The 21,036-nt window shown below is 41.1% G+C and overlaps 1 protein-coding gene across 5 annotated transcripts in view; it reads left to right on the forward strand.

Annotated features, from left to right (window-relative positions):
* Positions 1 to 21,036, forward strand: part of ZBTB7C (zinc finger and BTB domain containing 7C) — a 310,798-nt gene that overhangs the window by 51,137 nt on the left and 238,625 nt on the right. For 2 of the 5 annotated variants that reach the window (XM_050768146.1, XM_050768150.1), the window contains exon 1: positions 6,027 to 7,858. The exons of the other annotated variants lie outside the window; for them this stretch is intronic. The gene's annotated coding sequence lies outside the window, so the exon portion shown is untranslated. Of the gene's footprint in view, positions 1 to 6,026; positions 7,859 to 21,036 lie in introns of those variants that run through there. 5 annotated transcript variants of the gene reach the window in all.

Consider the following 21,036-nt stretch of genomic DNA (forward strand, 5'->3'; position numbering starts at 1 on the left):
TAGATTATATCATATTCGAATAATGTCAGTTTCGTTTCTTCCTTTCCAATTTTTATATTCTTTATTTCTTTTTGCCTTAATGTACTGGCTAAGGATATCCAGTGCAGAGTAGAGTAGCAGAGATGGTGGACAGCCTTGTGCCGTTCCTGATATTAAAGAGAATGCTTCCAGTGCATCACTGTTAAGTTTCATAGTAGCTGCAGTGGTAGATGGCCTTATCAGGTTAGGGAAGTTCCATTCAGTTCTTAGTTTGCTAGGAGCTTAATCAGGAATAACAGTTATATGTTTTATCAGGTGTCTCCCTTACCTTCTTATGAGATGACTATATGATTAGTCTCTTTTAATTCATTATGGTGGTGAATTACACTGGTAGATTTTCTAATGTTAAGCCATTTTTTTCCAATTCCTTTGAAAAATTCAACTTGATAATGATATATATGTAAAAAAAATTTTTGTGTTTGGTTTATCAATTATTTATCCGCCATTTTTGCATCTTTATTCATGAGTGAGATTGGCCTGTAATTTTCCTTCTTGAGACTTCACTGGCCTGAAGTCTTTATTCACCTTACAAAATGGGTTACCAAATAGTCTTTCATTTCTTATGCTCTAGGAAGATTATATATCAGATGAAATGGTTTACTCATTGCATGTGTGATAGAACTTTCCTGTGAAACCATTTGGGACTCTTGTTTTCACTGTGGAATGATTTTTAAATTACCGATTCAATGTATTTAATGATTGGAAGACTCTTCAGATTTTCTATTTGTCTTAGAGTTCACTTTTACATATTATATTCTTCCAGGAATTTGTCCATTTTATTTAAGTTTTCTAACAAATTGGCATAAAGTTAATAGAGCATATAAAAATATTTTGGCATGAAGTTTGATAGAAATTATTTTCATTTTCATTCAGTACTAAGTATTTTTAAACATCTATTATGATTTTTATCTCTGGTGTTTTTAATTTTACAAGTATAACTTGTTTCTCTTTGTTTTCTTAGTTACCATTTGATACTGATTTCAAATTTAATTACGCTAAGATCAGAGAACATGGACTGTTTTACCCTTTGAAGTTATCTGAAACTGCTCTCTATCTTCTGGTCAGTTTTTTTTTTTTTTTTTTTCCTGCAACCTCTGCCTTCCGAGGTCAAGGAATCTCCTACCTCAGCCTCCTAAGTAGTTGGGACTACAGGTGTGCACCACCATGCCCGGCTAATTTTGTATTTTTTGTCGAGAGAGGGGTTTGCTATGTTGCCCAGGCTGGTCTCAAGCTCCTGAGCTCAAGTGATCCACCTGCCTTAGACTCCCAAAGTACTGGGATTACAGGCACGAGTCACCGTGCCTGGCCTCTTCTGGTCAGTTTTAAAACTTGTTCTATCTGTTCTCTAATTTGAGGTGCAAGGCTGGTATTAAACACACTAATTATTCAGAGCTCAAAGTTTAAAACATATATCCTTGCTTATTGTATCTGTTTGACAAGAGTTTCTAAATTTTCCACCCTCATACTGTGTTGGCCCATTTCTCTTTGTATTTTTATCAACTTTTTCTTAACATATTTTGAGGCTATTTTATTATGAATGTATTTAGAATTATTACTGTATTTTCCTGGTGAGTTAAGTATTTCGTCATTAAGTAGTAATCTGTCCATATTTTAGAAATACTTTCAATAATATCCTTATGAGTGGCCTGTCTCTCACTTTCAATTGAACTGATGATGTTTTCTTTTACTCTCATTCTTAAAAGATGATTTTTCTGAGTTGTCAATTATTTCTATACTTTCAAAATATTTTCTGTCTTTATTACATTGTTCTACTTCTAGTTACTATGATGATTCCAGCTGACAAAGAACATACACACACACACACACACACACACCCCTTCTCTGACAAAGATGACTAGGATAACAACAATTATACCCTGATAAAATGGTATTTTGAGGCTGGACTTCAAACCAAGAGAAGGATATTGTCAGTTCCCTGAAAAGAAGAGGGACTAAAAGTCTGAGCATAGTGGGAGCTTAGGCCAAAGGTCTCACATGTATGGAGACCTGAAAACATGAATGTAGGCTGAGGTTCTAAACCCCTTAAGAGGAAGGGAGCTCATGTATGGGTTTCCTGTGTTTGGGAAGCCAATGGAATTATTCTAGGAATCATGAAGGGCACTTTCTTGTATAAAATGAGAACCATAGGCACCCTAGTTATCAGCCCAGGGAATTCACAAGGAAGCGCCATCTTCCAAGGACCAGGAGCAACAAACAAACAAAAACAAAAATAGGCCGGGCGCGGTGGCTCAAGCCTGTAACCAGCACTTTGGGAGGCCGAGACGGGCGGATCACGAGGTCAGGAGATCGAGACCATCCTGGCTAACACAATGAAACCCCGTCTCTACTAAAAAGTACAAAAAACTAGCCGGGCGAGGTGGCGGGCGCCTGTAGTCCCAGCTACTCGGAAGGCTGAGGCAGGAGAATGGCGGGAACCCGGGAGGCGGAGCTTGCAGTGAGCTGAGATCCGGCCTCTGCACTCCAGCCTGGGTGACAGAGCGAGACTCGGCCTCAAAAAAAAAATAATAAATAAATAAAAAATAAAAAAATAAAAAAATAAAAAAATTGCCCATGAGAAAATGGAACCCCAAGCTGATGTCATAACCAAAACAGATAAAACTCTCCATTAAAGACTGAAACTTTTGTTGAAAAAAAATGTTTTAGGGCACAAGATCCAGGTATATGCCATTTGTAAGAATCACATACATAATTTAATTATAGACAGAAAAAGATGAAAGCTAGCTTGGCGTGATGGCTCATGCCTGTAATCCCAGCACTTTGAGAGGATGAGGAAGGAAGATTGCTTGAGCCCAAGAGCTCAAGACTAGCCTGAGCAACATAGGGAGACCTCATCTCTACAAAAAAAATAACTAAATAAAATAAAGAAGAAAAAGATGAAAGCCAAGAGTTGGAAGAGAACATACTATACAGATACCAAAACAAAGCTGGTCTTGCAATACTAATTAACAATGTAGAATGTAAGGAGGAAAGTATAAATAAACAGGATCATTTCTTAGTGATAAAAGGTGCAGTGTGCTAGGACATATAATAATCATGAATCTTTATGTGCCTAACAACATAGCTTCAAAATAAGGGAAACAGAAATGGAAAGAATTGAAAGGCACAAAAGACAAATCCACAATTACTGTAAGAGATTTTAAACATACCTTTTGTAAACAGACAGGTCAAGGAGATACAAACTAGTAAGACTATAAAAGGTTCAAACAAGACAAGTAACAAGCATAAGCCAATGGATCTATATATTACCCTGCACCCTGCAAATGGAAACTACACCTTCTTCTGTGGCATACTTTTATAGAAACTAACCATGAACAAGACCATTAAGGAAATCTCAGCAAGTATCAAAGAAACAACATCATGCAGCCCACATTATCTACCATCATGCAACCAGAATTCAATGATAAAAAGAACTTCCTCTGCCTGTATCCATTAGTCCAGTCTTATAAGATAAAGGCAGTCTTATCCATGCTGGACAAGAACAAGGCTCAGGAGAGGGTGAGAGAACTATAAAACAGAAGGAGACTGGGGATGATGTTTCTGATGTTTTTTTCTTCTCTCTTTTTTTTTTTTTTTTGAGACTGAGTCTCATTCTGTCTCCTAGGCTGGAGTGCAATGGTAAGATCTTGGCTCACTGCAACCTCTGCCTCCTGGGTTCAAGCAATTCTTGTGCCTCAGCCTCCTGAATAGGTGGGATTACAGGCGTGTAACACTATATCCAGCTTTTTGTATTTTAAGTAGAGACACGGTTCTGCTGTGTTGGCCAGGTTGGTCTCGAACTCCTGTCCTCAAGTGATCCACCCACCTCAGCCTCCCAAAGTGCTGGGATTACAGGTATGAGCCACTACGCCCAACCGGATGATGTTTCTTAACAGAACTTGAGTGCATGTTATGTGCCCCTCCCTCTGTCCCTTCCTTTCCCTCTCTTTCTCAACAGGGTCTCACTCTGTTACTCAGGCTGGAGTACAGTGGCATGATCATGACTCACTGAAGCCTTGACCTCCTGGGCTCAAGTGATCCTTCCATCTCGGCCTCCCAAGTAGCTGGGATTACAGGCATGCACTACCGTTAGGTTAATTTTTATTTTTGTAGAGACAAGATCTATATTGCCCAAGCTGGTCTCGAACTCAGCAGTCCTCCTGCTTTGGCCTCCCAAAGTGCTGGGATTACAGGCATGGGCCGCTGCACCTAGTCCCCTTTTGTTCTTCCCTTTTTTTTTTTTTTTTTTCTGAGACAGAGTCTCTCTTTGTTGCCCAGGCTAGAGTGCAGTGGTGCAATCTTGGCTCATTGCAACCTCTGCCTCCCAGGTTCAAGTGATTCTCATGTCTCAGCCTCCTGAGTACCTGGGACTACAGGCGTGTACCACTATGCCTGGCTAATTTCTGTATTTTTAGTAGAGATGGGGTTTTGTCATGTTGCCCAGGCTGGTCTTGAACTCCTGACCTCAGGTAATCTGCCCGCCTTTGCCTCCCAAAGTTCTGGGATTACAAGCGTGGGCCACTGTGCCTGGCCCCCTTTTGTTCTTGGCATGAGTGATAACATGATCGTGATATTTATACATCTTCAGAGCATGCTCAGCTGAGTCTCCTTTGCAGCTGACTACATCAGAGTGAGGTAGGCAGGAGAAGTCTTATACTTATTTTACAGATGAAGGAACTGATGAATAGAGGAGCTCACCTGCCAAGGTGCTGAAAAAGTTTCACTGGTAGAACTGAGACTCAAATTCATGTATTTTGACCCCTCATTGGTTGCTTGTCCTATTGCATCAACAGTGGGAATAATTAACACTCAACTTCACGTCTGTCTAAATTATGGTTCTGAGAGGAGGCCCTAAGCCATGTCTATTACCACCCTCACTGCCTGGCAATGGAAGATTTTAGTACATGTTTGTTGAATGAATGCCAAGTTAAGTTTTTAATTTCTGCTTGGGTGTTTGCATTTATTTATTTCTTAATAACTCTTTTCTCATAGTAAAAGTGATGCCTGTTCATTGCAGGGAATTTTGAAAAAAACAAAGTAGAAAGAAGAAATTTAAATTTCACATAATCCTCTCATTAAACATTTTATAAAATGTATGTAGTGGCTGCACATGTGCTCAACATTTAGGCTATTTCCAAATTTTCCCTGTTATAAATAATTCTGTGACAAGTACCACTGCACCCTCATTATTTCCTGAAGATAAATTTCTGGAACTGGAATTAGTAGGTCAAAGAATATGAAATTTTTTAAGGTTTTGATAAATATTGCCAAATTCCCTTTCTTAAAGCTTTACTAATTTGCATTTCCCAATGTAAGAAAGTATTAATTTCTCTGCACCCTCATCAGTTTTTTCCCTTTTCCCTTTTTAAACGTTTTATTGAAATATTAGCTACATAGAAAATATACACATCATAGGCGTATGGCTCAATGAATTTTCACACATTGAATATACTCATGAACCTAGCATCTAGATCATGACATAGAAGATTCTCAGCACCCCATAAGCCACCCTCAGGCCCCATTTCAGGCATTGGCACGTTCCCAAGTCCTGACTTTTAACATCATAGCTCAATCTTGCCTGTGTTTGAACTTTATTGACTACATAAATCACATAGTATTATCCTTCAATGTCTGCCTTATTTTACTCAACTTTAGGTCTGGGAATTCTTTCATCTTGCTATGTGTAGTTGTAGTTTGTACATTCTCATATTTGTATTGCATTTTATTGTGTGACTATACCACAATGTCTACATCTTTTTGTAGGTGGGCATGTAGATAATTTCTAGGTTGGGACTATTAAAACCAATGCTGCCTCCTGGTAAATTATTGTAAACATTTGTGTTAGCTATATATACGTACAACTGAAATTGCCAGGTCATAACACTCAATATTTTTAATTAAAAAAAAATTACAGCCGGGCGCGATGGCTCACGCCTGTAATCCCAGCACTTTGGGAGGCTGAGGTGGGTAGATCACTTGAGGTCAGGAGTTCGAGACCAGCCTGGCCAACATGGCAAAACCCCGTCTCTATTAAAAATACAAAAATTAGCTGAGTGTGGTGGTGGGCACCTGTAGTTCCAGCTACTCAGGAGGCTGAGCCAGGAGAATGGCTTGAACTGGAAGGTGGAGGTTGCAGTGAGTGACGATCATGCCACTGCACTCCAGCCTGGGTGACAGAGCAAGACTCTGTCTCAAAAAAAAAAAAAAAAAAAAAAAAAAAAAAAAGGACAAGTTGGTGCTTAAATCATGGAATAAATAGCTAATGAGGATTTTGGACCAGTTGGCTACTGAGTGTTAGTTGGGACCTGAGGCCTTTCCCTAGATTTCTCAAGTCATGCCTTGTTGGGGACTCTGGCTCCATAGGTGTGTAACCATGAGAATATATAGACTCTTGTGTCTAGGATTTATGTGTAGAAATGGAGACATTCTCAAATATATATGTAAATGTGGTCAGAGTTGGGGGTGGGGCTAGTCACAGGCTTGTGCAGATGACTGTGAGCAGGGATGAGGGGGTTCCTCTGTGGGCACCTTTTGTTCTGGGTGTGTTGATATGGGTTGGGGCAGATTGTGTAGGGCTTGAGAAGCCAGGCCAGGATGTTGGGGAGTTTATTCTGTTAGTGGTGGATTGTCATTGAAGGCTTTTTTGCAGGTTAGTGCCTTGGGGAAGCAAGTTTTTAGAAACACCAATGGGAATGTAGCCCAAATCCAACGAATGCTGGATGCAGTGGCCCTGACATAGGAACTTGGAAGTCGAGGGAGGGGCCGAGGAGTGCCCTCAGTTATGGGTGAAGCCTCAGGAGTCGGTGAAACCCTCATGCCGCAGTGTGCTGCCACTTTCTGTAGCCTCCATGGTGCCTTTCCTGCCCACCCCTCCTTCTGTGACAAACTGGCTCCACACAGCGCTCTCCAATACATGCTCCTTGGCTGTGCTTCTGCCTACAGCACTGACCACACCATATTCTAGTTGTGGAGTGAGTTCCTTGGGGCAAGAACCACATGTGTCTTATTTACCATCCTGTCTCCAGCACCTAGCACAGTGCCTGGCACATAGTAGATGCTCAATAAAAATTTGTGGAATGATGAATATTATTTTGCATCATACCTATTTCCTCTCCCTGCCAACCCCGTTTGAATGACTCCCATCTGCTCATCTTGGCTCTTACCCACTGCCTTGTGATTCCTTCATCCCCTTTCTTCAAGGCTCTTAAATCCTGCATACAGGTGAAGATGTCAAGGCAAACTCAGTGCAGAGGCAGGTTCAGTGCTTCCCCTGCTCTCTGCTTCTGTGAATGTGGGGCTGATGTGTAGCCTGGACAGCCCGGGGCTCAAGAAGCCTGCTTTGGGCAGCTCCCACAAGTGAGGCTTCAGTGGGGAAGCTGCCTGAGGCTCAAGACTGGAGGTGCCTTCATTTTAGTATCAGCCAAGTGCAGGCCATTTTGGGGAGGCTGTCCCTTGTCTGACTCCTACCCTGCAAAAGGCAGGCAGTGCTAATATCAGAAGACGGAACCACCACACCAGGCCCCGTGCAGTCCTTTGTGTTCATTTTGTTTGGGTGGTTATTTCCCCACTGGAGTTTGGACATGATTCATAGTAATAAAGGCTACCACATCTTGCTGGATCTACCTGAAGCCAAATGTGAGGGGACGCCAGCCCTGCCTGAAGCTTTGTGTGGAATAAGCCTGTCCTCTTTTGCCTCCCCCCCCTTTTTTTTTTTTTTTGCCAGGTTGACCATGAAATGACTGCAGGGAGACAGGGAGCCTGGAGCATCCAGGCAGGTAGATCTGCCAGCCTGTCACTTCAGACTGGAGAGAGACCAAGGCCTGTAAGTACTGGATGTACTGGATTTCCTTCCAGGGCATTCTGTTTTAACAGTGGAGCAGGAGCAGCTTTCTCATGGGACAGTCAGGGGTCTGTGTTCTGAGGAGTGGGGGTGCCAGGGGGACCATCTCCATGGTGCTGCCCTCTGGTTCCTGGGGTGGGCTGGTTCCATGGACTTTTTCCTTCTAAGTGTGTGTGACACAGGTGTGACAGTGTGCCCAGCATACCAATTCCCCTGCCAGGCATGTTTAAGGGCTTTGTCAGTCTCAAATCAATTTTCACTGTCTCCAGCAAGATTCTCCAATTGATGAATTAAAAAATAACAAGAAAGCAAAACAACACAGAAAAATCCAAAAACAAAATCAAAACACAAACCCATTGCAGCCCCTGAGGGGACAGCCTGTGAGAAGCTGGTTGACAGCAGAGAGCAGGCAGGCAGTGTTTCAGTTGTTTATTGCCACATAGCAAACCAGCCCTAAATATAGTGGCTTAAAGCAACTATTTGCTCATGATCATATGGGTCAGAATTTGGGGAGGATGGTTGGGCATGGTGGCTCACACCTGTAATCCCAGCACTTTGGGAGGCTGAGGCAGGCAGATCATGAGGTCAGGAGTTTGAGACCAGCCTGGCCAACATGGTGAAACCCTGTCTCTACTAAAAATACAAAAATTAGCTGGGCATGGTGGTGGGTGCCTGTAATCCCAGCTACTCAGGAGGCTGGAGAATCATTTGAACCTGGGAGGCAGAGGTTGCAGTGAGCCAAGATCGCACCATTGCATTCCAGCCTGGGTGACAGGGCAAGACTCTGTCTCAAAAAAAAAAAAAAAAAGAATTTGGGGAGGATTCTGTGGAGACAGCGTTTCTCTCTTCCACTTGGGTTACTCAACTGGGGATAGAGGATCCAAGATGGCGCCACTCCTATGTCTGGGGCCTTGGAGCTGCTCTTGGCTGGGAACCTCAGTCATTCTGAACATGGCCTAGTCCTCTCTCCGTGGCCTCTCATTCTCTGGGACCTCTTTCTCCTGCGGCTTCTCTCTGTAGCAGAACAACCTAATTTCTTTGCATGTGGCAGAAACCTGCCTCTGCAAAGTAGAAGCTGCAAGATCATGTCAAGCCCAGAAGGTCCCTGGTGCCACATTCTATTGGTCAGAACAAACCTCATGGCCAGTCCAGATTCAGGGGGAGGGAAACACAGCCCACCTCTTGATAGGTGATTGTTGTGGCCGTCTTTGGAAATAGTCTATCACAGGAAATAATGCATCACCTCCATTGCTGATTTTCCTCTCACCATTGTCACCTCTAAGCCTGTCCCTCTTTACCTTACCCTACTCCCACTGCAAACCCTCCCCCTTGCATCATGAAAGAGAGGGGCTGTTACCTGGCACAAAGGAAGGAGGTCAATTAAAAAAAAAAAGCTCATGTGGTATTTTTGTGGCTATAGATGATGAATCCTAGAACTCTATTGTTCCTTATAAACCTGCTATGTTTGTCTACAAATTTAACACTTGAGAGAATGCTTTGTGATTTCTGTTGCGGGAGCCTCCAGCGTGACTGTGAAGCCGGCTGAACCCAAGTGCCTGTTTCCCACATTTTGGTGTGTCCTCACCAGCCGGGGTTGCCCTTCATGATGCAGCCATAAAATGTGCACCTCACACATGGTTAAGCAGCTTATTAGTTGTTCTAGCCTTCCTTAGAATAGACGTGAAGTTTAAATTGTCAAACTCTAAGTGAAATAGCTATTTATTTTGCACTTTTATTTGGGACAGAAAATCTTGGAGTAAGCTTAGGAACACACCTGCAGCCCAGTTACAGCTATTTACAGAGCTGGAAAACAAGAAAATGAGAACAGGAATGAAGAGGGTTGTTTTTCATGAGGTACAGGAAGAAATTTTACAATAGGAGATCCTGGAGGCCACCTCAGGTTGTAAATAAAATCTGAGGCCTTTTTACTGTCTCAAAATCTTTTACCCCATCGCGGTTGCTGCTGTCTTTGTCATCTGCCCTGTCCTCCTCCAGCTCCTCAAATCCCATCAGCATTTCTCCCCTCCTCCCTCTGTATCCTGAGTCCATTTCCAGGATCCCATGCCTCTGATGTTTCCAAAAGCAAATTTCCAAAATCAAATTTGCCTTTGGGAAGAAAACAAGTCTGTAGTTGATTGGTTCCTGTTGCTTAATGCCCTCACTGTAATGCTGGCTTAGCAGATGATTGGAGTTTAAAGAGCTTCTGTTTTTCATTGGTTTTAAATGGGATATCATTAAGAGCTGAGAGAAGAAAGATGAGGCTCACCAAGGTGTACTTCAGAACTGCTCTGTGCCATTTACCCTCTTCCTGGAAGCTGATGTGAAGCAGCGGTTTCAGGTCCCTTAATGCTACACAAATACAAGTGCAGGGAAAAGTATCAAATGCACATTGTTTCTCTTTGCATACTTAAATTAGTGTGGATTGAGGGTCAGGAGACCTGAGTATGGTAATCCAGCTCCGCCAAAAGTGAACCCTGTGATTTAGGGCAAGTCGCTCTCTGGGCTGTGGCATCTGCATCTCTCAGTTGGGGATTTGGACTCAATTCAGTCTATCAGACTCTGGGCCGGGCACTGTACTGGGCACTGGGATTAAAGACTGAGCTAGGCTGTGTCCTGCCCACAAGGAACTCAGTGTAACAAATGATCTCTGAGGTTCTATGATAATTGAAATTCCCTGACACATGCATGTCCCAATCCTAGGCATAGGAACGCAGCAGCACTGGCTCCTGCAGAGGGAAAAACCACTTCGATGATAGTCTGCTGCCTTCTAGTAAACCATAGGTAGACGAAGAATCTGGGGCCAGTCATTAGCAGGCATATATGTTTTCTTAAGGTTTATTTAGGCAAGCAATCTGCCAGTTCAGCTAAGCTGAGTTTGGTATCTATTAAGTAATTCATCAATTAATTTTCCATTGCTAATGATCAGACCTTTCTTTTAATTAAGTTGTTGTTTTGCTCACTTGTGACTCTTTTCCAGTAATAAGTACTACATATAATTAGCAAAAATAACTTTGGCTTCAAGTTGGAGATGACAAGGCCCCCAGAGTAAGTCCCTATGAAAGGAAAGGCCAGTGATTAGCAGCTTGTGATATAGCGGGAGGGAGGAGGAGTATCAAGGACACCTCAGCCAGGCCAAGAGCAGGTGCTCATTGACTTAGCAGACACCCCTAACACGAGAGCCAGGGCCCTGGCCTGCAGATCAGCCTCCTGCCCTTTGCCTTTTTGTCAAAGGTTCAATGATTGTGGGAGAGGGATGGTGGCCTGGACCATACGCTGATAGGAGAATGGAGACAGGTGATGGAACTGAGATGTATTTTACAGCCAGACTCAGCAGAATTTAGTTCTAACAGAACAGAGTGGATGGAGGCTGGAGAGGAAGGGGATGAGTCAGGTGTGCCTCCCACATGTTTCTGGATTGAGCTCCTGTGTGGATCAACGCAGCATTTCTGAAAGTAGGGGAGACTGGGAGGAGTGACTTTGGGAGAAATACAAACAGCTTAGCTTTGGCAGTGCTGAGTTTGAGACACCTGCTGAGTCATCCTGGTAGAGATGGCGGAAACCAGCAGCTGAGCGCCACTCTTCTAAGACAGGTTAGGGTGGACATAGTGCTTTTGTGAACTTTTGACCCTAACTTGCTGTCATAATACTATCCCTATTAAAACAAAACAAAATAAAAACAAGATTTAAGTTCAAAACATCTGACTTAACAAATAAACCATGCAGCACAACTGTTTGGAAGATGGGAAGCAACTATATACGTTTATACTGAAGACCTACCTGGTACTGAGAGGCAGTCTGGAGTAGCAGAAAATGCATGAGATTAAGAGTCCTAAAAGACTAGTGCTTGGCCCAATTTCATCACTAATAATCTTGTGTAACTAGAGGAAAAAGCATCTGATACTTTGCTTACCTTCTTTACACATGTATCATGAAAAAGATGGGTAGAGTGTTATGGAAATTATACATGCTATGAAGTTTACAAAAATTATTTTATTCGCATTGCAATGTGAGTTTCTCAGTGGGAAAGCAGTAAGAAAGGGGTAGGTTCTTTCCCTTGTGATAGTTTCCATGTTCCCTTTTGTTAGCAAAATAACACCTGCTTGTTGTTTTTTTAAAAAAGGAAAATATGGAAAAAATTAAAAATCACTCATTTTCACTACTCTGAGAAAACCACTTAATATTTTGGCATATCTCTTGTGGGCAATATTTTTGTGGAAGTTTAAAAATTAGAGATTCTTTCAAACATGTAGAAGTGTACAGAGAAATTATGTATGTAACTATTCTCCATATACCATGAGTCATAATTAATCAATCTTAATGTTTCTGCCTTATTTTATTCTTATGCTTTCCTTTTTTAGAATTGAAAGTAGACACCATTGACTCTTCCTCCACCCTTCCTCTTCCCTTTCAATTATCTTCCCTTTCTTCTAAAATATAATAACTATTATGTAGTTTTTACTAATCTGAATGAAAAATTATATTTCATTGTTGTTTTAAACTTCATTGAGGTAACTAATTTTTTTTTCATTTTTGTATACATTTATTAATCTACTGTTTCCCTACTGATTTATAATGCCAGGTTTTCCATATACCAAGTTTATGTTTATCTAGAAGTTTCTCTCTAGGATTGCTATTTTTTTTTTTTTTGCTTAATTATCTGTCTCTATGATAATAACATATAAGTCTTACTGAGTTTTCTAATAAATCTTGATCTATAATAGAGCAAATCTCTCCAGCATTTTTTTTTTCAGAATGATCTTAGCAATTCTTGGCCCTTTATACTTCCGTATGAGCTTTATGATCAGTGTCAAGTACTTGACAAAAAACCTTGATGGAAATTTTTAAAAATTGAGATACAATTTACATACCATAAATTTCACACTTTTAAAGTGTACAATTCAGTGATTTTTAATATATTCACACAGTTCTGCAACCAGTAATACTAGTTCCAGAACATTTTCATCGTCTCCAAAAGAAAACCTACACCCATTAACAGTCAGTTCCCATTCCCTGTGCTTCCCAGCCCCTGGAAACCATTAATCTGCTTTTGTTTCCATGGATTTGTCTGTCCTCTATGTTTCATATAAATAGAATCATACAATATGTAGCCTTTTGTGTCTGGCTTATTTCACTTAGCATAATGTTTTCAAGACTCATCCATGTCCTAGCATAAATTAGTACCTCATTCATTTTTTATGGCTAAATGACGTTCCATTGTTTGGATATACCGTATTTTGTTTATCTATCTGTTGATGGACATTTGGATGTTTCCACTTTTTGGTTATTATCAAGAATGCTGCTATGAACATGTGTGTGCAAGTTTTTGTGAGAGCAGATGTTCTCATTCTCTTGGGTCTATACCTAGGAGTGAAATTGCTAGGTCTTTTGGAAAATGTACGTTTAAACTTCGAGAAACTCTTGATTCTTTCCCAAAGTGACTGCACCATTTTGCATTCTAGTAAATGTGAAGTGATAACCTGCATGCATTTTTATTGAAACTGAATTGGCTTCCAGATTGGTTTTGGGAGATTAGCCCCTCAGTATTGAGTCTTCTCTCCATCTGGAATACGTCTTTCCCCTTGATCAGATCTTTTATTCCCTTCCTGTCATCTTGCTGGATTCCTTTATTATTTTAGCTTTAGGTGTGTTCTCGGGTTCTAAAGAAGCAGATAAATAGAACCAACAGAATATACATACATATATGGAAAGAGATTTGTTATGAGGGATTGCCTTATGTTATTATGGAGGCTAAGAATCCCATATTCTGTCATCTGCAAACTGGAGGCCCAGGAAAGCTAGTGGTGTAGTCCCAGTTCAAGCTTGAAGGCCGGAGAACCAGGGGAGCGAAGGGTGTAAGTCTCAGAGGCCAAAAGCCAAAGAACCAGGAGCTCCAGTGTCTAAGAACAGGAGAAGATATATGTCCTAGCTCAAGCAGAGAACAAATTCACCCTTCCTGCACCCTTTTGTCCTACTTTGGCCATCAAAGCATTGGATAATGCCTACCCACATTAGTGAGGGTGATCTTCTTTACTCAGTCTACTGATTCAAATGCTAATCTCTTCTGGAATCATCCTTACAGACACCCTCAACACACCCAGAAGTAATATTTTACCAGCTATCTGGGCATCACTGAGCCCAGTCAAGTTGACACATAATTAAATTAACCATCACAAGGTGCATCATGAACAATGATATCATTTGCAACTAATGAGAATGTTGTTTCTTTCTTTCCAATCATTATACTTTGTTTATATTTTTATATTGTCTTATTGCATTGGATAGGACTTTGAATTCAGTCATGAATAGTTTAGGTGATAGTGACATAATTTAGGGTCCTGTATTGAATGAAAATACATCTAAATTTTCATTATTACATTTGATGTTTGTCATTAGTTTTTAATAAATATGTTCATCAAATTAAAGTTATTTTCTATTCGTAGTTTACCAAGTTATCGTGATTGAGTATGGAATTTTGTCAAATGCTTTTTCTTCAGCATTTACTAAGCTGATCATATTTATTTGTTCTTCTTAATCTGATAATGTGACACATTATATTAATACATTTTCTGATAAAGAACATTTTATATTTTTAGTATAAATGGAAAATTGTAGCTGATAAATTGTATCAAATATGTATTTGATACATATATCAAATTTATTTGATACATATTTTAAATAAATATATTTTATATTATAATATAAATATAATTCTATAATATATTCAATAGAAATATATATAAATATTACATACTATATATAAAATTATATATAATATAAATATTATAAATAAATATTTATTTGATATATGTATCATATACATACTATTTATTGATATATGTATCAAATAAATATGTATTTGTTATATGTATAAGTGACAAATTGTAGTTGATCATGATGTAATTTTGATGCATTGCCAAATTTCATTTGAGACTTTTAAAAATAGGATTTTTGCCTCTGTTGTCATAAGTGAGCCTAGTCAACAACTTTCTTTTTTTTTTTTTTTTTTTTTTTTTTTGAGACGGAGTCTCGCTCTGTCGCCCAGGCTGGAGTGCAGTGGCCGGATCTCAGCTCACTGCAAGCTCCGCCTCCCGGGTTCACGCCATTCTCCTGCCTCAGCCTCCCAAGTAGCTGGGACTACAGGCGCCCGCCACCTCGCCCGGCTAGTTTTTTGTATTTTTTAGTAGAGACGGGGTTTCACCGTGTTAGCCAGGATAGTCTCGATCTCCTGACCTCGTGATCCACCCGTCTCGGCCTCCCAAAGTGCTGGGATTACAGGCTTGAGCCACCGCACCCGGCCAACAACTTTCTTTAATTGTACTCTCTGTGTAACATTATTAAGGTTATACTAATCTCATGAAATTATTTTTCCAGTTTTCCTTTTTATTCTATTCTCTGAAACAGTTTGCTTTGGGTAGAGATTAACCACTCCATAAAGTTTTGGCAAAACTTGCATATGAAGCCTTCTTGGTCTAGTGCCTTTGAGGAGGGAGGTACAGATTTTTATCGGCTTGGTTTTGTTTGTGGTTACTAATGTATGCAGGTTTTTATTTCTTCTTGAGAAAGTTATGATCATTTATACATACATATGTGGTTTTAAAGAAAATTGTGTTTTTCTGTCTTGGTTCATAGTTTCTCTTTTGATTTAAGAAATATCTACTGTTTTGTCATGAAATTCCCATTTAAATCCTATTGCTATTTTTTTTTTTTTGGGTCCCATATTACTTTTCCTTTTGTGCAATCTTGCTACAGATTTGTGTTTTAAAGAACTAGGTTTAGGGCCGGGCGTGCCTGTAATCACAGCACTTTGGGAGGCTAAGGTGGGCGGATCACAAGGTCAAGAGATCAAGACCATCCTGGCCGACATGCTGAAACCCCACCTCTACTAAAAATACAAAAATTGGTGTGGTGGTGCACGCCTTTAGTCCCAGCTACTTGGGAGGCTGAGGCAGGAGAATTGCTTGAACCGGGGAGGCAGAGGTTGCAGTGAGCTAAGATTGCGCCATTGTATTCCAGCCTTGCAACAGAGTGAGACTCCATCTCAAAGAAAAAAAAAAAAAGAAAGAAAAAGACTAGGTTTAGGTTGTGGTAATTGGTTTCCTCTTTCATTGATGTATACTTCATATTTAGTATCTTATCTCTTCTACTTTCTTTGTGTTTATTGTTGTTTTACTAACTCCTTGAGGTGAACATTAAACTGATTTATATTTATTCCTTCTCTCTCTCTCCCTTGTCTGACACTAATAGTGTTACATCTGTTATCTTGCCATTATTATTTGTCTGGAATGTCTTTTTCCATTACTTTGTTTTCAACCTCTTTAGATTATTCTGTTTTTTATGTTTTTATTATTATGTTTTTTATGTCTTTGTAACAACACTTAGCTGGCTTTTCTTCCCTTTTATTTAATCTGAGAATTTGTCATTCAATAGGTTATTTTAATCCTGTTCTGGACCAAGCTAATGAACCTCCAGTGTGGACTAGAGACCTCTAAGAAAGTGGTTCAGAAGGAGATCACCAAGGAATAAAACATTGTTGGAACCATTTGCCCATCAAAGTGACTTCTACCTTTGAGCTGTGGGCTTCTTCCCTCAGCTCCCAGCAGTCTCCTGAAAATCTTTAAATGTGGACCCAAGTGTCCCTATAATCTCAGGTATTCTTGTAATTTGAGAGTTTAACATTCCTTACAGTGGTAGATTTCACTTTGAGCATGGTGCTTTCGTCTGCCTATGCTATATCAGCACATGAGGGAGAGAAGCTCCTGATGCTGAACTTTCTAAACAGGGGCTTTTTCTTCTCCACCACTTCATCCCCAGCTTCCAGTATGGTGCCTGATTATATGTGCTATGGTCTGACTGTTGATGTCCCCCACAAAATCATGTGTTGAAGCCTAACCTCCAAGGTGATAGTATTAGGAGGTGTGGCTTTTGGATGGTTATTACGTCATGAGGGTAGAACCCTTAGGAATGTGATTAGTGCTCATATATCAAAGGCCTGAGGGAGCCTGGTCCCTCCTTCAGTGATGTGAGGACACAGTGAGAAGGCACTATCTTTGAAACAGAGCAGGCCGGGCATGGCGGCTCACACGTGTAATCCCAGCACTTTGGGAGGCTGAGATGGGTGGATCGCTTGAGGTCAGTAGTTTGAGACCAGCCTGGCCAACAAGACAAAACCCTGCCAATACTAAAAAAAACAAAAAAAGTTAGCTGGGGGTGGTGACACATGCCTGTGGTCCCAGCTACTCGGGAGGCTGAGGCATGAGAATCACTTGAACCTGGGAGGCAGAGGTTGCAGTGAGCCAAGATTGTACCACTGCACTCCAACCTGGGTGGCAGAGCAAGACCCTGTCTCAAAAAAAAAAAAAAAAGAAAAAAAAAAGAAACAGAGCAGGCCCTTGCTAGGCACCAAGTCTGCTGGTGGCTTGATCTTGGACTTTCCAGCTACTAGAACTGTGAGCAATAAATTTCAGTTGCTTACAAATTACCCAGTCTAAGATATTTTGTTATCACATCACAATGGACTAGTACAATATGCATATGTATATAGATGCATAGATATATATATATATATATAGCTACATCTGTTTTTTTATCTACACCCACATTTACATGTATATGTCTTGACAAGGATGCTTTCCTTGACAAACTTTAGTCAGGCTCCTCCAAGCTGTCTTCTAGCCTAGCCCTTGACCTTGGCCAGCTGAGCCCAGTTTTAGCAAAGAATCCTGCTAAGCCAGTTTATTGAGAATCCCCCCAACCCTTGATATCTGATTACCCTTGATATCTAATCAACTTCCTCATCCCTCACCCTTGATATCTAAGCCTTCAGCTTGCCTTAAGCAAGAATCCTGTTAAGCCAGTTTAGCAAGAATACCCTGCCCTTGATGTCTAATCAAGTTCTTCTTAGTTATTTCCACCCACTGGCCCCTCACTTCGCTCCTTGGCTGTAAATCCCCAGCTGTCTCTGCTGTATTCAAAGTGGAGCTCAGTCCTGTGCTGAGGTCTCTCTCTCCCCTAATATGACAGCTTGAATAAAATTTGTCTTGCCATTTTAAACAAGTGTCTCATGCAAAATTTTCTTTCATAGTCTTCTATGTCTATATAGTGAATAAATTAATAAATGAATGACATGGGGCTGGAGAAGTGCTTGTAATTGTGAAAAGTGTCCTGTTGTACTTTGAAACTCAATGCTTAAACAAGTGTATGGCTTGCTGTTCCCAAAGATTTCGCCTCAAACTTGTTCTCATTTGCCTATGGAAAGTATCCTTGCTAAATATTGTGCCCAGTTGCTGAAATGGCTGATATATCTTGAATGCTGGCCTATGGAGAGTGCTTGCAATTCACATCTGTGAGATAGAGACATTTAGAAGCTAGAAATCTAAAAGGCCTTTTGTCTTAGTCCATTTGGGCTGCTATCACAGAATACCATAAACTGGGTGACTTACCAACAAAAGACATTCATTTCTCACAGTTCTAGAGGCTGGGAAACCAAGATCAAGGTGCCAGTAGATTTGGTGTCTGGTGAGGGGCTGCATCCTGGCTTACAAACAGCTGTTTTTTGCTGTTTTCACGTGGTGTAAGGGTCGAGGGAGTTCTCCAGGGGTCTCTTTTATGAAAGTTCTAATCCCATTCAGGAGGGCTCCACCCTCATGACCTAATCACCTCCCAAAGGCTCCACCACCTTCTAACACCATCTCCTTGGGAGTTAGGATATCAACCTGTGCGTCTGATAGAGACACACACTGATGTGTCTTTCAACCTGCAAACCAGAACGTGATGTGCTCAGAGGAGCCCTTGGGGAGAAGCCATGGTGAGTAAGAGTGGGAAGGAGAATTTGGGTTTCCTTTATTCCTCTGGCCTTGGTTACCATATTGACAACAATGAAGACCCAGTCGTGAAAAGACTTTGCTTCCAGACCAATATGCATTTCACTTTGTACAAACTCCAGCTGAGAGTGTGGTACCAGGCTACTCTTTATCCCTGCCAATCAGTTTTAGTTGAATAGAACTGTTGGGGGGCCTTGCTGTCAAGCAGTGAGCACATGCCTTATCTGGTGCTGGAGGAATTGTTGCCAGGGATCGGTCAGTGTTGACGATGGAAAGGCCTGGACAAGAAACGGAAAAGAAAACTCTTCCTGTCATGTAGTTTCTGTGGTGCTGAGGGGGTATCTGATGAACAGTGGAGGAGGCTGGGCTAGAAGAAGATGACCTTGTGCTTTGATCTAACTTGACCTACAGCAGAAGCTAATCATGAGTCAAAGAGGCAGGTACCAGGGTGTTCACTGCAGCCATATTTGCAGCAGTGAAAATGGAAAACAAACATCCAATGACCTCAGTGTCTATTAGTAGAGGAATGGTTGAGCTATAGAGTGCTATGTAATCCTTTAAAAGAATGGGGTGGAGCCTATTAGGATGTATGTCCCATTGAAGACCCAATGTCCTTTTTTCATAACACATATCATATAATACTCCTTTTACTAGCCTGAAATGAGACTCATAAATACATGTAAACCTACCTACACATAAAACTAAAAAAAAAAAATCCATTCTATGTAGCTACCTGTAACATTAAACAGAAATAAAAGGAAACTCTTATCAGTGCTTAGGCAGGAGTAGACTAGGAGACATAATGAAGTGGCCAGAAGCTTACCCCTGTGCCTGGAGCCACTGCTTTGGTATGGATGCTAGGGGGGTTGTGTGGACAGCTTAGTTGCTGAGAGCAGCACTGTTATTGCAGTGAGATTTCTTTTAAAATGATGAGTAACTCCTGCTAAAATTGTGAACAAAACAAAGTCTGTTTCTCTACAGTGCTAGAATGCAGGTCAAGTCTTGGCTGGGTGGAATTGTGGAGGCATTGCAGGTTATTTGGCACCCGCATTTCCAGCATCTAGGGTGTGGTACTGCCTGTGGTAAGAACCTCAGGCTCCTGCCACCTGCTTGTTCTATGGATGAAGAGACTGAAGAGTCTGGGGTTAAAGGCCTAATAGGGACCAGAAACCAAGACCCTTACAATAGGTCTTCTCAGTTGCCTCCTGGTTGCCTTCCTCCCTGCCAAGGAGTCAGTGGGAAGAGCAGAAGCTGTGAGATGGGAGGCCTGGGTATTGGTGGGTCCTAGCTCCGTCGACCACTTAAACCTCTCTGAGCATCAGCTTTATTTCATTTTAAAATTATGTTTATAGTTTTAAAATTCTGAAGCAATCTCAGATTTACAGAAAAGGCACAAATGCAGTACAAGGAGCCTTCCCTCACCCCTGAACCATTTGTGAGTAAATTGCCAGCCTGATGCTCCATCATCCCAGAATATTATTTAGTGTGCATTTCCTAGAAACAAGAACATTCTCCTGTACAACCACACCACAGCCACCAAAACCAGGAAATTCACACTGATTTGCTGCTGCTTCATAATCCTCAGACCCTCATTAAGTTGTGCAAGTGTCTTGATGTCATTTTAGCAAAAGGGCCCAGTGGGGAATCACACGGTGCAGCGAGTTGACACATGTCTTTAGTCTCCTGCACTCTGTGGGCAGTTTCTCAGGCTTTCCCTGACTCCCATGGCCTGAACGCTACTTTGTTGAATACAGGCCAGTTATTTTGTAAGTGCTCCTCATTGAGGTTTGTCTGATGTTGGCATGATTATATTCAAGAGGTGCCTCTTTGACAGGATGGCCACAGGAGCAATGCCATGTCCTTCCCATTGTCAGTTTTATTTTCAGTGTGATCATAAGAAAAACTGGGCTCCTTTATTGCACCCTCCCCACAGGCCAGCACTGGGCTCAGTGCTTTACCTGCATGATTTCATTTAGTTCTCCTCTGGGGTATGTTCCGTTACAACCTCTGTTCTAGAGATGAGCAAACTGGCTCAGGGAGCATAAATAACTTGCCCAGCTTAAATAAAATTCTGAGATGAACCAAGACTTGAACTCCTGTGTTCTAGCTTCACAATTGCTGAACATATTGACTATTGTCAAAGAAAACCGTAGCCAGACACTAAAGAGATAAAGACGGATTTTAATCAGAAACTATTGCAATAAGAGAAAAGAGACTTCAGGATAGAACTAAGCTCAATCCTAAACACAACAAGGACAATTGGGGACTTACAGTCAAAGAGCAGAGTTGCAGGAGCACAGTTAGAAAATTACTAATGGAGACATCAAGGGTTGAGGGACT

Source organism: Macaca thibetana, chromosome 18 (assembly GCF_024542745.1).
Source record: "Macaca thibetana thibetana isolate TM-01 chromosome 18, ASM2454274v1, whole genome shotgun sequence".
Taxonomy (NCBI): domain Eukaryota; kingdom Metazoa; phylum Chordata; class Mammalia; order Primates; family Cercopithecidae; genus Macaca; species Macaca thibetana.